Here is a 12,125-nt window from a genome sequence, read left to right as displayed (position 1 = left end):
TGCTGGCTCTCTGTCCCCCCCCCGCTCACCGTGCTGGCTCTCTGTCCCCCCCCCCCTCACCGTGCTGGCTCTCTGTCCCCCCCCCCCCTCACCGTGCTGGCTCTCTGTCCCCCCCCCCCTCGCCGTGCTGGCTCTCTGCCCCCCCCCTCACCGTGCTGCCCCCCCCCCCTCACCGTGCTGGCTCTTTCCCCCCTCACCGTGCTGGCTCTCTGTTCCCCCCCCCTCACCGTGCTGGCAGCCCCCCCCTCACCGTGCTGGCTCTCTGTCCACCCCCCTCACCGTGCTGGCACCCCCCCCTCACCGTGCTGGCTGCTCCCCCCCCTTACCGTGCTGGCTCTCTGTCCCCCCCTCACCCTGCTGACTCTCAGTCCCTCCCTCCCCTGTCCCACCCTTGTCCCTCCCTCCTCGGTCCCTCCCTCCATCCCTCCTCGGTCCCTACTTCCCTCCCTCCTCGGTCCCTCCCTCCCCAGTCGCTCCCTCCCTAGTCCCTCCCTCTCTCCCCCTCAGTCGCTCCCTCCCTCCCTCCTCGGTCCCTCCCACCCCTGTCCCTCCCTCCATCCTCGCTCCCTCCCTGGTCCCTCCGTCCTCCCTCCCTCCCTCCTCGGTCCCCACCCTCCCTCCTCGGTCCCTCCCTCCCTCCTCGGTCCCCCGAGGGGGACAGAGCCAGCACGGTGAGGGGGGGGGGAAACAGAGAGCCAGCACGGTGAGGGGGGGGGGACAGAGAGCAAGCACGGTGAGGGGGGGGGGGGGGTGCCGTTTCTCCACTGCCTGAGCAACCGACAAGAATGGGCAAAAATGTAGTCATCATGGTGAGATTACTGCTGTGATTCTACCCTCGAATCAGAACGGGCGTCTGATACCCGAACCAGTACCAGTTGAAAAGCTAGTTCCTCTGAACGAGCATGTGGTCTGCTGGCCAGGTATCTGCAGATAAGCTAGTTCCCCTGAACAAGCGTCCGGTCTGTTGACCAGGTATCTGTGGACAAGTTGGTACCGCTGAGCAAGCGGGTGGAAATATTCTCCTGTCGGACGAACAACACTTAAACAAACAACATAAAACATCCTGCAGGTTCCATCAGGAAGGACAACACTTCTCCCAAATGTCTCCTTTAAATCATCATGTGGACACCTCAGTTCTCTGTTGCGAACAGGGTCGCAAAGGGGTTGGCGGATTGGGGGTCCGACTCGAGGTTGTCCCCTTCTTCCGGGTGCCAAACTCTGGAGTGAATTAATGTTGAGAGGGCTGCGTGGTGTGAGTTGGGGTTGCTTTCGTCGTTTCGGCCGAGTCTGTAGGAGTTGTCGCGGTGCCAATGAGTTGTGTTGAGTTGTGTGGGGACAAAGTCGGGGTCGTCCGTATGGTTCGGTGGTCGGTGGTGTGGTTTGTTTAGGAAAGTGATCATGAAGGGATCACTGGAGTCGAAATCGGAGTCGCTGAGTGTGGGTCCGGCTGTATGGGGATAGTAGGGAGGCGTGCTGTGGCTATCGTCAGAGTCACAGTCGCTGTCTCTGCTGCTGCAGTCTGTGGGCGTTCCGGGGCGGGGTGTTGATTTTGGGGGTGGAGTCGGGGGTGAGTCCGTGTCTGGATGTGGTGGGGGTTGGTCTGGTTACGTTGGCTGTGGGCGGGGTGTGGTCTGCTGCGTCAAGCATGACGTGGTGGGCGTGGTTTGACTGTGCTCCATAAGCCTTTAACTGGTTTATGTGAAACCACGCAGTCTTACCATTTGGGTATTTGATTTTATATACCGATGGGCTTACTTTATCCGTAACGGAGTACGGACCCGAGTATTTCGGAGACAGGAATGTGCTGGGGTTATACACAGACAACATCACTTGTTGTCCTATATCATACTCCGTTGCATGCACTGCCTTATCAAAACAGGCCTTGCTCTGTCTCCTTTTGGTGCCCAATTTAACTGCGGCTGCTAACTGAGCCGTTTTTACATTTACAAGTAATTGTTCAACGGCTTTCTCGTGGGTGAGGGCCGTAACTTCAGGGCTGGTCAGGTCTAAACCTAACAAGTATTCTGTCCCTTTCATGGGGCGTCCGGTCATGAGGGTGTGTGGGGTGTAACCTGTGGAGGTGGAAACAGTGTTACGCAAAAACATCAGCGCGAAGGGGAGGACCGAATCCCAAGTGGTGTTGTTCTGCTGGACCATTTTTCTAAGAGTGGTTTTTAGGGTCCGATTCATGCGGTCCACTATACCACTTGACTGAGGTGGTACGCAATGTGAAATCTTTGGGTTATGCCAAATATCGTGAGGACGTTCTGCATGACCCGTCCCGTAAAGTGAGAACCTTGGTCCGATTCAATACTGCGGGGGAGTCCCCATCTTGTAAAGATGTGGTGGGTTAGGATTTTGGCGGTGGTTTTCGCGGTGTTGGTGCCGGCTGGAAATGCTTCTACCCACTTTGTAACAGTGTCTATGACCACCAGAACATATTTATAGCCATTCCTGCAAGGGGGCAATGGACCTATAAAATCGATCTGGAGGTTCGTCCAGCGGCCATTAACGGGTCGGGTGTGGCTGAGATGTGCCTTTTTGGCATATCTATCTGGGTTGTTCTGTGCGCAGATGAGGCAATTTTCGATGTAATGGGATACATCCTCTTTAAGATTTGGCCACCAACAAAGCTGTTTGAGGTGGGCTGCGGTGGGTTTGATTCCCTGGTGTCCATGACCATCATGGAATAAACAGATTAATTGGTTCCTATCCTGCTCAGGAACTACATAAAGGGTGTCCTTTAGCACCACACCGTCATGTGTGGTTATTGTATTTCTGTACCTCTCGTATGAGGCTGGAAACTTCCCTTTCACAATCTCAGTGAGAGCGCTATCCTGCTTCTGGGCCGCTACTAGATCCTCGATCCTAGTCTGCGCGGCCTGAACTGCACTCACTGGCGCACTCACTGGGGCGCTCCTAGGGGGCTTCCAAAAGTACCCATGCCTGGATCCTGCCTTAGCCAGCGCGTCGGCTTTTACATTTCCAGGGGGGATGAACGATGGTGGCTGCGGACTTTTATAATGCCAAAAGTCCTGTTCTTGGCCTTTTCCAGTATATGGCGGAGTAATGGGGCTGAGGGGAGGGGTTTTCCATCCGCTGAAACAAATCCTCTTGTTTCCCAGAGGGGCAGAAATTCGGTGAGGCTGTTGCACACGTATAGACTGTCTGAATATATGTCTGCTGGGCTGGGGAAGGAATCTGGGTGCTCTACAATGTAGGCGATGGCCGCGTGTTCTGCTGCCTGCTCGCCTAAGTGTCCGGGTAATTTTAATGCGATTTCACCGAGGGCCCGTCCCTGCGCGTCCTCAACATAAATCCCGCAACCTGTTATGCGTGCCCATCTAGGACTGTGGAAGATCCGTCCACATAGATCCTAATGGGGTCACACGTGTCCGGGTGAGGGGGCTCTGAGATGGAGTGGCTAGTTTTCTGGGGGGTGTTTTAGCTATAAAGGGGCCTGTATTATGGTGGGGCGCGATGATTTCACTCATGGGGGGTTCCGGGGTACTGTAAATTGTCCGCTAAGTATGTGTGAGTCTTGATCCGTTTGACTGTGATGTCCCGTCCTTGTAAGAGAAGGGTCCACCTAGCAGCGCGGATTTGGCTGACGGTACCGTCTTTAAGTCGTCCGTCTAGTAAAAGTTGTGTGGGGGTGTGCTCGGTCAAGATGGTGATGGGGTTCAGTCCGGTAATGTAGGAAAAGTACTGGACTGCCCAGAAAACTGCGAGCAGGTGCCTCTCACAGGCTGAGAATCCCTGCTCCACAGCATCTAAAATTGGGGAGGCATAAGCCACGGGTCTTAGCTGGTCGTGCCGTTCCTGCAGGAGCACGGCTGAAAGGGTGCGGTCTGTGGTCGCTACCTCGATGGCGTAAGGGGAAAGCGGGTCGGGAACCTGTAGTGCGGGGGCGGCTATGAGCGCCTGTTTTAATGATTCCACAGCATCCGTATGCTGCGGAAGCCACTCCCAGGGGGCTCCTTTCTTTAGGAGGTCTGAGAGGGGCGCTGCCTTGCTGGCGAAACCGTCAATGTGGTTTTGGCAGTAGCCAACCAGTCCTAAAAACGACCGGAGGGCTGAAACGTTTTGGGGAAGGGGCAATTTAGCGATCGAGTCAATTCTTTTGTGCTCGATCTCGCGTTTGCCGTGTGTGATAACAGTACCCAAATATACCACTTTTTCTTCCAATATCTGGGCCTTTTTGGGGTTTACTTTACATCCAATGGAATGTAGTAATTCCAGGAGTTCGGACAGAAGCTCAATGTGCTCTTCCTTTGTGTCTGTCTGCAGTAGTAGATCATCTACATACTGTACCAGACCTTCGGGGCGAGAAAATGTCGCTAGTCCATTTGCCAGCTGTCGGTGGAAAATGGAGGGGGAGTTGTGGAAGCCTTGTGGCAGGCCTGTCCACGTGTGCTGCTGCGCTCTGAAAGTGAAGGCAAATTTATACTGGCACGCCTTTGCCAATGGAATGGACCAGAATCCATTACTGACGTCCAAAACCGTGAAATATCGGGCATGGAGTCCCTGTTTGAGCATGGTCTCGGGACTTGTTACAACGGTGGGGGCTGCTGCGGGGGTGACTTTATTGAGTTCCCGATAATCAATGGTCAAGCGCCATGATCCAATGGGTTTCCTTACTGGCCAAATCGGGGCATTATTAGTTGAGGCTACCGATCTTAGGGCACCCTGCTCTAATAAGCTTTCTATAACCTTTAGGATTTCTCCCTCTGCTTCTAGGGGGAATCTGTACTGCTTTTGGGGTCTAGGGTCCGGTCCTGTTATTTGTACGGAGCCAGTCATCCGTCCACAGTCGTGCTTGTGGGTCGCGAATGCTGCCCTGTTCTTTTGCAGGACTGCCCTAACCTGTTGGTCCGTGCTGAGTGTGGTGGGGTTGAACCAAAACTCGCCTACTGCGCTAATTTTGTTCATATAGTCCCCAATGTTGAGCGTTGCGGGGGCTCTAGCGGATTTCGCCATCTTCCAGACACACTGGTTGACTGGATCGAAAGAGAGGTGGTGGGAATTCATAGTTGATTCCCAAAATGTGTTCTGCTGTTTGGGGCAGGTCGACTAAAACTACGGGGTGTTTTGTGTTAATGGTTCCGATTTGGATGGGTACAGGGGCTGTGATGTGTCCCTGCTGTGAGTGGCCTGTGAAGCCGCTGAGGATGATAGTGGCTGTAGTGGGCCACGTGTCCTGACCAAGGGTGCAGGAATTTAAGATGGTGCGGGACCCTCCTGTGTCCCAGAGAAGCTCGATCGGCTGTCCCCGAATTTTCGCTGCGACTACGGGTCGTCCTGACCTATCCCAAAGGGTATCGCAGACCCAACTGGGGGAGTGAAAGAATCTTTAATCAGAAGATTCTAGGTTCGACTCCTGGCTGGCTCGCCAATTAAAGGAATCTTTTATTTATGGGATCTTAACCTGTCGAACTACGCCAAGTTTGGGGGAAGCTTAGTTGATGAATCAAGTCCTGGCGCAATACGACAAGTTGTAAGATTTTTAATATTTGTAGGCTGTGTTAAGTTGTTTGATTCCTTGTATTATTCGACTGTGTAAAGTTGAAGGAATTTATATCATCTCTGCTATTCGGTTATCAGTAGCACTTTGCGAATACTGGAACTCAGCAGAAATTTGCAGTATAAACTCCTCAGGTGCCAAAAATAATTTTTTTATTTTGTAGTCGCTTGATTACAATTTGAAAGTCATTTAAAAGGCAATTCGTAGACAATTCGAAGCTTTCAGAGAATTACAGACATTATCTTTCTTTGCTTAGGCAGACAGCTCGAAAGTAACTTTTAAAAGGTCAAAGTCTGGCAATGAAACATGAAGAGAGAGAGAGCTAATCTTCAGCTAAACTCAAACTCAAAGTCAAAAGTGGACTAACATCACTGACACAGACTGTTAAACTGACAGAACCGCCAAAAGACATCAACTAAAATGGAGACTAGAATCAAAGGCAAAAAACACTAAACTAACAGAAAGACAACACAGCACAACACACTTTCAAAGACAATAAAAACACAGACAACACACGAAAAACTAAACACTAAAACAAACCTTACAAAGACAATACTCACAAAGACAACAAAACCCAACCTAACCTAAAATGGCCGGGAGAAACTTTTTAGTTATACACTTTCATATCTGTCTTAAGTCGTCTAATTACGCCCCAATATAATCCTAATTGGTTTGGGTTAGACTCAAACACATTTGATTTGATGGCAAGCCGTCCATCTTCAATGTGCAACATCAGCTTTTCTGGCCCAGCTGTTATCTGCATTGTGAACAATGTTGCTGTGTATTCAGTCCCTGTCCTTGACAATTAGCACAAGCAGTGTCAAATTATCTTGCTGTTTTAATGTCACACTGTCTTTGAAAATATGCATTTGCCAGAACAACGGACTTCAGTAAAAGTGAATTATGCTGTATAAATGGGTATTAAAAACTGGGGCTCAACATTTATGCTTAAACAGCTATCTTTTACCTATACGAGTTGTATTTGAAATACTTGGCTTCTACAGGGAGCCTGTACACCGTCAGTCCGTTCCGGTCAAGTCTGTCTGATCCGACCGGGCGCTAACGCTATGTATGGGCTCTGCCTTTTTCTTACTGAGAGAGCCTGTCTGTTGGGCTCTCGGTGCCTTTTTAGGGCATTGCATTCTTTGGCAAAATGTCCCAACTGTCCGCAATTGTAGCATTCTTGCGGTTTTGTTGGGGGGGCTGTTCATTCCCTCGTTTACCCAGGCGGGGTTATGAAGATTGGTTCTTACTGCCTGCACGTCTGCGGCGGCTTGCTTTTCCTCGGGGGTTTTAGCGGCAGGTTTATTGTGATCAGACTGTTCCCAATCGCGGGATAATCTTTTGACCACCCACTTCTCATTATGAGCCTCCTACGAGGGGTCATAATTGCTACAGGCATTCTGTCCTGCTTCTGTGGCATGGGAGATAAGGGTGCGGGTCCATTTGGCCATATTGTCTGCGGACAAATGGGCACGGTCTATGTTTCCGAAAATGGCTTCAAAGTGAATCCACAAGCGTCCTGCAAATGCTGTGGGGTGTTCAGACATCTTCTGTCTGCACTTATTTAGGCCATCTACGGGGTCACCCCTGTTATACCCGATCGCATCCAGGATCGCGGTATGCATTTCTGCAAGGGTGCCTCGTCTACGTTCTGTGGGTCGGGAAGGGCTGCTGCGACCGATGGGTCTAAAGCTTAGGACCATGAGCTTCACCTGCTCTTTCTCATCCAGGCCGTACAAGGTCGCCTGGTGTTTGACGGTGGCAATGAAATGGTGTGGGTCTGAAGCGGGGAGGAACGGTGTGATTTTCGCACATGCGTCCCGTAATTGGGTCACTGTGAGGGGGTGGAATATAGGAATTCCGCCTCGTCCGCTGTGGCTGTGCGGTGGGTTGTTACAGTGTTCATGGGAGCCTGAACTACCTGCTGTGTGGGGGGTGGGGGTGCTTTTCTCCTTTGTGGCTTTCCCTGCGCACATGTTCCCTGAACATATCTCTGCGCTGTCACCTGCAATTCTTCCCAATCAGGGCCGTCTTCCTGGTCTAAACTTTCCCCAAAGGTTTCTTGGAATCCTTTTTGGACAGAAAGCAGTGATTGCAGGTCTGCAATTTGCTTTCAGCACTTCGCATGGTCTATGGTACTCTGCCTTTGTTCCGTAGTTGCAGCGTGGAGCGCTCTCAAGACTGCCTTGAGATCACTACATTGCTTCTGTAGCGTCTCCTCCTGCTTCTCTGTCTCTTTCTTTACCAGGACTGCACGCTGCGTGTCCTAATAAGCCTTCTCATACTGGGACTGGAAACTACTCAAATGCGCCAGACAAGACTGGTGACCCCGTTTGGCGTCAGCCACCTCTTCGTCCTTTGCCGCTAACTTCCTTTTTAATTCCAGGTTCTCTTTCTCAACCTCGCATACATCGATTTTACTCATACGATGTATGCCTTCTATTTCTTTCCGGAGCGTCCTGACGACCTCCTCTGTGCCTCGCAATTGTGCCAGACAGGACACAATTGCCATCGGCTTGCGCGCTTTTGCTAAGCTCTTCTTATGGATTTCACTCATGTTCTCCCACCAAGTATGCCCTATACCTCCGGGGCCTGAACATAGAACATAGAACAATACAGCGCAGTACAGGCCCTTCGGCCCACGATGTTGCACCGAAACAAAAGCCATCTAACCTACACTATGCCATTATCATCCATATGTTTATCCAATAAACTTTTAAATGCCCTCAATGTTGGCGAGTTCACTACTGTAGCAGGTAGGGCATTCCACGGCCTCACTACTCTTTGCGTAAAGAACCTACCTCTGACCTCTGTCCTATATCTATTACCCCTCAGTTTAAAGTTATGTCCCCCTCGTGCCAGCCATATCCATCCGCGGGAGAAGGCTCTCACTGTCCACCCTATCCAACCCCCTGATCATTTTGTATGCCTCTATTAAGTCTCCTCTTAACCTTCTTCTCTCCAACGAAAACAACCTCAAGTCCGTCAGCCTTTCCTCATAAGATTTTCCCTCCATACCAGGCAACATCCTGGTAAATCTCCTCTGCACCCGCTCCAAAGCCTCCACGTCCTTCCTATAATGCGGTGACCAGAACTGTACGCAATACTCCAAATGCGGCCGGACCAGAGTTCTGTACAGCTGCAACATGACCTCCCGACTCCGGAACTCAATCCCTCTACCAATAAAGGCCAACACTCCATAGGCCTTCTTCACAACCTATCAACCTGGGTGGCAACTTTCAGGGATCTATGTACATGGACACCTAGATCCTCTGCTCAGCCACACTTTCAAGAACTTTACCATTAGCCAAATATTCCGCATTCCTGTTATTCCTTCCAAAGTGAATCACCTCACACTTCTCTACATTAAACTCCATTTGCCACCTCTCAGCCCAGCTCTGCAGCTTATCTATATCCCTCTGTAACCTGCTACATCCTTCCACACTATCGACAACACCACCGACTTTAGTATCATCTGCAAATTTACTCACCCACCCTTCTGTGCCTTCCTCTAGGTCATTGATAAAAATGACAAACAGCAACGGCCCCAGAACAGATCCTTGTGGTACTCCACTTGTGACTGTACTCCATTCTGAACATTTCCCATCAACCACCACCCTCTGTCTTCTTTCAGCTAGCCAATTTCTGATCCACATCTCTAAATCACCCTTAATCCCAGCCTCCGTATTTTTTGCAATAGCCTACCGTGGGGAACCTTATCAAACGCTTTGCTGAAATCCATATACACCACATCAACTGCTCTACCCTCGTCTACCTGTTCAGTCACCTTCTCAAAGAACTCAATAAGGTTTGTGAGGCATGACCTACCCTTCACAAAGCCATGCTGACTATCCCTGATCATATTATTCCTATCTAGATGATTATAAATCTTGTCCCTTATAATCCCCTCCAAGACTTTACCCACTACAGACGTGAGGCTCACCGGTCTATAGTTGCCGGGGTTGTCTCTGCTCCCCTTTTTGAACAAAGGGACCACATTTGCTGTCCTCCAGTCCTCTGGCACTATTCCTGTAGCCAATGATGACATAAAATCAAAGCCAAAGGTCCAGCAATCTCTTCCTGGCCCTCCCATAGAATCCTAGGATAAATCCCATCAGGTCCCGGGGACTTATCTATTTTCAGCCTGTCCAGAATTGCCAACACCTCTTCCCTAACGTACCTCAATGCCATCTATTCTATTAGCCTGGGGCTCAGCAATTCTCCTCCACAACATTATCTTTTTCCTGAGTGAATACTGACGAAAAAATATTCATTTAGTATCTCGCCTATCCCTTCAGACTCCACACACAATTTCCCATCCCTGTCCTTGACTGGTCCTACTCTTTCCCTAGTCATTCGCTTATTCCTGACATACCTATAGAAAGCCTGAGTCGCATTACTGCAGAAATCATCCCACATGGGCCATCCTTTGCCTTGAGATATTTCCGAATCTCCTCCTCCCAAATGGGACACTGTCCCACTATACTGCTGCTGGTCGCTGCGACCGCAAATTCTTCAGGATTCATGAGGCGTTGCATTGTCTGCATGGCCATCTCTCTTATCTGCTTGCTTCGGTCGAATTTGGAACAGGGGGCTAAGGTGGTGTCATAGATGCGGGTACGGCTTGCGCTAATTTCTGAAAATACCGGCTTCCGACAGTATTGACGCAACAAAATCTATCAGTTTTACCTTATAACCCTGTTAGTTACGCATGCATACACACACTCCGAATTGTGAATTATTAACCAGAACCGCTTGAACACTTGTGGTTTTTTGTTTTTTTTTCCAATTGGATTCTATTCCAATTCCTGGGGTTCTCCCGGAGTGGTTTTCCACTTCTATATCGGGTCCCGGCGGAGTCGCCAATTTGTTGCTCTTATTAGCCTTAGTTTTATTAGCTCTCATTATGTCACCTTTGCTCACGAGTCGCCAGGTATCTTTCTGATACCGCCACGTGGTTCAAGCTCTAGTTATGATTAATAAGACAGCACACCGCTTAGTAAGATTAAATCAACGGTCATTTATTATGTACAGCAATAAATACTTACACAATAATCTACTTTCTATATCACTACCTACCACTACTGGCCATTACTTAACTTTTGGGATGGCCCACCAGGTACAGGGAAACGATATGGTTTATCGAATTGGGTCTGGCCTGCGGGATTCAAAAGGTTGATACAGGTCGATGGCTAGGAGTCTCTATCGGGTAGCGGTCGCTGGAGTCAAACTTACGGTTGCGGGTCGATGGTTCTTGCGAAGGTCGCGAGCAGAAGAAGGAGAGAAGGGTCGATCTGAACTTGGCCCTATCTTTATAGGTCCCATGGCCTCCGCCTCTCAGGGCGGACCGTGACCCTGAGTTCCAAGTGATTGGACTTGTTCCCAATCACTGGGTTCAATATGCTCCAATAATGGGGCGATTCCTCGATCGGGGGGGTGGTCGTTCACCTGTCTTTGTTTCGGACACTGCTGGCGCCGACAGGTCTGGATCGGCTTTCAATTGCTAATATGTTGCAATTGTTCCTGGGTTAGCCGATTTAACTGCTGATGTCTGGGTTGATGTGCTGCTAATGGTCTTGAGTATCGATCTGGGCCGACTTCCCCAGAGCCGAATACTCTGTTCTGTCTGCAGCTGTCCATTTGTGCCCTGTTGGCTGCTTTTCCATCAGCCTTTGCGGTTAGCCATTTTAAATCGGGTTTTGGCCAAATTAATAGGGAATCAGCCATTTTAGGTGGCTACAGTCCCTCCCTCCTCGGTCCCTCCCTCCTCGGTCCACTGCCTTCCCTCCTCGGTCCGTCCCTCCCTCCCTCCTCGGTCCCTCCCTCCCTCCCTCCTCGGTCCCTCCCTCCCTCCCTCCTCGGTCCCTCCCTCCCTCCCTCCTCGGTCCCTCCCTCCCTCCCTCCTCGGTCCCTCCCTCCCTCCCTCCTCGGTCCCTGCCCCCTCGGTCCGTTCCTCCCCGGTCCGTTCCTCCCTCCCTCCTCGGTCCGTCCCTCCCTCCCTCCTCGGTCCGTCCCTCCCTCCTCCTCCTCGGTCCGTCCCTCCCTCCTCCCTCCTCGGTCCGTCCCTCCCTCCCTCCCTCCCTCCTCGGTCCCTCCCTCCCTCCCTCCTCGGTCCCTCCCTCCCTCCCCTCCTCGGTCCGTCCCTCCCTCCCTCCTCGGTCCGTCCCTCCCTCCTCGGTCCGTCCCTCCCTCCCTCCCTCCCTCCTCGGTCCGTCCCTCCCTCCCTCCTCGGTCCGTCCCTCCCTCCTCCTCGGTCCGTCCCTCCCTCCCTCCCTCCCTCCCTCCTCGGTCCGTCCTCCCTCCCTCCTCGTCCGTCCCTCCCTCCCTCCCTCCCTCCTCGGTCCGTCCTCCCTCCCTCCCTCCTCGGTCCGTCCCTCCCTCCCTCCCTCCTCGTCCGTCCTCCCTCCCTCCTCGGTCCGTCCCTCCCTCCCTCCTCGGTCCGTCCGTCCTCCCTCCCTCCTCGGTCCGTCCGTCCCTCCTCCCTCCTCGGTCCGTCCCTCCCTCCCTCCTCGGTCCGTCCCTCCCTCCCTCCCTCCCTCCCTCCTCGGTCCGTCCCTCCCTCCCTCCCTCCTCCTCGGCCTCCCTCCCTCCCTCCCTC

The sequence above is a fragment of the Scyliorhinus torazame genome, chromosome 4 (assembly GCF_047496885.1).
Source record: "Scyliorhinus torazame isolate Kashiwa2021f chromosome 4, sScyTor2.1, whole genome shotgun sequence".
NCBI classification, from domain to species: domain Eukaryota; kingdom Metazoa; phylum Chordata; class Chondrichthyes; order Carcharhiniformes; family Scyliorhinidae; genus Scyliorhinus; species Scyliorhinus torazame.
The sequence above is the reverse complement of the archived record's forward strand: the minus strand, read 5'-3'. Positions refer to the sequence as shown.